This window comes from Aegilops tauschii, chromosome 2 (assembly GCF_002575655.3).
Source record: "Aegilops tauschii subsp. strangulata cultivar AL8/78 chromosome 2, Aet v6.0, whole genome shotgun sequence".
Taxonomy (NCBI): domain Eukaryota; kingdom Viridiplantae; phylum Streptophyta; class Magnoliopsida; order Poales; family Poaceae; genus Aegilops; species Aegilops tauschii.
This window is the reverse complement of record NC_053036.3, coordinates 67,508,886-67,512,755: the sequence shown is the minus strand read 5'-3', so window position 1 is coordinate 67,512,755 and position 3,870 is coordinate 67,508,886. Positions and strand designations below refer to the sequence as shown.

Genomic DNA, 3,870 nt, shown 5'->3' with positions numbered 1-3,870 from the left:
CGGCGGTAGTGTAAGCGACAGTCACTACCAAATCGAGTTCGATAACAGCTAAAAGAGAAAAGAGGGCGGCATTACCGATTTGAAGCATTGTCTCCTCGCTCCATCTCATTCAGCCCCCGCGCTCCTATCCAATCGAGATTCTAAAACGCCAAGAAACGGGCACAGGGGCGGCATGAGGCCACAGATTTATCCAAAATTCTGGGGAATGGGACTAGAGTTTGGAAAATACTCACTCGCAATAGCCGCTGCCGAGAAAGGCGCTCCACCACCGGGCCGCGGAGAAGAAACAACCCCCGGATCCAATCGAGATTCTAAATCACCAAGAAACAGAGGGGCAGCATGAGGCCACAAATCCCCCAAAATTCTGGGGAGTGGGACTAGGGTTTCGGGCTCACTCGCAATAGCTCTGCCGCTGCCGAGAAATGCGCTCCACCACCGCGGAGAAGAAACCGTTGCCGGAGAAGATGCTTATGGCGGCGCCGCTCGCTCAGTCCAGCACGGGCGAGTCGAGCACGGTCATACAGTCACCGGTCGAGTCGTGGACGGTTGACTCTTAACTACGTGGCCCTAGGTGGACCCCATCAGTCAGAGCACATAACCCCCAGTGTCCTAACCAAACCTCAGCCTAACTAACAGCCAACTAGCCGTGTAAACGGGTTGTCTTGCTTGAGCTATTTCTGCGCTGGGAGACGTCGCATGAGAGCCATTACAACCAACGACGTCGCATGAGAGATAATTCAACTCAAAGATGTCGCATGGAAGCTATTTGCCCTTGATTTTCAGGGGCTTTTGCTCGTTAACCTCCCGAACTCTATCCAAGACAGCTGATTTCTTGGTATCCGTTTACAACCAGAATTGTTCCGCGAGAGGAAGAGCATCCGTTTACCAGCTGCCGGCCTTCAGCCAAGACGGACGGGGCGGTTGATTTTGAAGGCCGTGACAATTTCCTCGATCCCGATCCTTTTTACAGGCTGCAATTTTCCTCGACTTACCAGGTCGGTCGTCGTACATATTCGTAAATATACCAGTGCCTGGCTCTGCGATTCTCTGCCTATGGCTCTGGTCAGACCGATTTGCAGCATCGCCATTGTCTCATCCTCTTGTCTGAATCAATACAGACGAGTGCTCCGGAAATAAAAGATGAGCGCGCTGTTCAGGGCTTCCTGGACCCAGAGGGTATTATGCATGAAGTCAGATTCAAATAATGTGCGCCGCCATGTAAGTACTTCTTGGCTAGCTTCTCCTTTTGATTTGCTACCCGCTCGGCCTTTCGACCTACTGTTCAGATTCAGCTATCCTATTCCTATGTATGTATTCAAATTATAAATAAATGATATATTACACACCACAAGAATGCAATGTTCTTGCTAGAGATGATGCAACGATTAATTACTTTTGCTGGCCTAGTTCGACAACACATTTTTTTTCAAAACCATAATGATCTAAAACCTTCATCAGTTTCTAAAAACCACAGTTTTTTCTCACTTCGGTTTAGAAAATAGAGGTTGAGATCTCTTTCTCAAATACTAAAAAGAGCAGCACGGTGTTAGAGATACTGTGGTTTATAGAACTGTGGTATTTGTTGATGTCAAACATTTTAAAACCGTGGTTTTTCTAAAACATGTTGACTTGACTGTATCAATGGATGATATATTTTTCTTGTTGCAGAAAGGTGTGGAAGACAGGCTCAGCGCGCTGACCGACGACATCTTAATCTCTATCTTGGAGAAAGTCGACGTTGCCACGGCGGCAAGAAGTAGCGTGTTGTCAACGCGGTGGAGAAACTTGTCGTGGTTACTTTCTGATCCCAAATTTCATGCCACGGACTTCCTTAGTGCCCCATGCGGAGGAGCTGCACGCCACATTGATCAAGCAATGGCGTCCCTGGCAAGAGCTACTGGCAGCTTCTTGGCTCAGCCCCGCAGGGAACGCACCGTCAAACAGCTATGCCTTGAGCTCTATCTCACGGGCAACTACTCGCGTGACATCGGCCTGCTAGTCAGCAGCACTATTGACAGCGAGATGGTAAAAGATTTGGAGCTCGCCATTTTAACTGAGAAGGAGCCCAAGGACTCCAAACACGAGGTCATGGTACAGCAAGCTCGTGAGGTGAATGGATTCTTCAGTGCCTTCTCTAGCGTTCTTCGTTGCCTCACAAGGCTCCAGCTACACAATGTTCGCTTCGCTGACCAGGACATGAATCACCTCCTGTTTGACTGCTGCAAGCAACTGCTGCACCTTAGTCTGAACCACTGTAATACCGAGGACTATTCTGTGTGGAAGATCGATGCGCCAAATTCGAATCTCAGAGTTCTAGAGGTCTATTTTTTCCAGATTCAAAAGAGCTGAGGTGCTCTGCCTTCCAAAACTTGAGCGGGTCCTCTGGCAGTCTTGGTTCTCTTGCGAGGCCCCCTTGAGTTTTGGTTATGTCCCGTCACTCAAGGAATTGTCCCTTGTCTCTAATGCGACTCTCCGTCACCTAGACTTTAGTTTAAGCCAGATTCTGCATGGTGCAACAAACACAAATGCTCTAACCTTAAACTTTCAAGGAGAAAAGGTAATTTCAGCAAAGTGTTTTTATGTTGTGACTGCTATTTCATTAGTATAAGTATATGAACTTTAAGTTGGGCCAGAACTAGGACTGTTCTAGTTTGCTGGTTCATTCCTTGACCAAGTTATTTGCTTTTATTTATAATTTATAAATGCCAGGAAGCATCTCATTACTGCATTCAACAAGTCTGCTTTTATTTTGTTTATTTGCTTTGTTCATCAGCTCTGGATGGAACCAGAAGGAAAACAACTCTGCACTGCATTCAACAAGCTAAGGAAGCTGTCTATTCATGGCATCTTTATTAAATTTGATTTGTTATGGACATTAAATCTCCTTGAAGCTCCTCCATCTGTTGTGATATTTGACGTTGAGGTACTTCTACTCATTGTTTTCAACTTTTAGTTGGAACTCGTCCTTTTCAACTCTTATTTTGAATACGTAGATCTATCTGTTTCTGACTCAATTTAAGAACACCACCATAGTGTGCAGAACATGCTTTGTTGGGAGTCCTACTATACCCATCACAATTTCGATGTTGGTGGTTGAATGCAGATGTTTGAACATCCATGCTGGGAGAGTAATAAAACAAGAATAAGTTATGGTGCTCAGAGAGTGAAACCTTCATGGAAGATGCCTGGGTTCACGAGCTATAACAAGTGGCAATTGAAAGAGTTTCAGTTGCTGGTTTTAGGCCCCTACTGGAGCAACACTTTTTATTTGTAAGTACCATAATGGGTCGAGCTCCGGACTTGAAGACGGTTCTTCTAACAGATGGTAAATATCCATGCAAGGACTGTGACGCAATGGTTCCAATACCTCCTCCGATAGGGGGATTCTTCCCAACATACAGGGATGGGCAAGAAGCAATAGCCAAGCAACTTAGGGAGAGGGTCCGGTCGTTGGCACAAATAATTTTCCGTAGTGGTTCAACATACCACTCTCGGGCAGCCCAGTCATGTATTTATTAGCTAGAAGAGTACAATATATCACGACGGTTGTGTTGTCTCCTGAAATGTAAACGCCTGGAGAGTATGTATTTTATGTTTACCTTGTCTTTCACATGTTAATTAATAGATGAGGCAAATCTAGGGCTTGGAGTGTGGGTTAGAAGAGGCGGCGGCGAGGCTTGGAGTAAGGAAGGAGGAGTCTAGGGCTTTCTTTTGAAAACTCTCTACTCGACCCATGATCTTATATGTTTATTTATCTAAAAATAAAATAAATTTTGCTTTTTTCCAAAAAGAGATCTGCCCAGCCTAGGGTTATGCTGAGCTGCCGTCCAGCATGCACGAAGGTGAGGCCCTCTCTTGTGTCAACGCGGT

At 45.8% G+C, this 3,870-nt stretch overlaps 1 pseudogene; it reads left to right on the top strand.

The window, feature by feature from the left end:
• The first annotated feature begins 1,140 nt into the window (after positions 1 to 1,140).
• Positions 1,141 to 3,274, top strand: LOC109773204 (F-box/LRR-repeat protein At2g29910-like; annotated as a pseudogene).
• Positions 3,275 to 3,870: the final 596 nt, after the last annotated feature.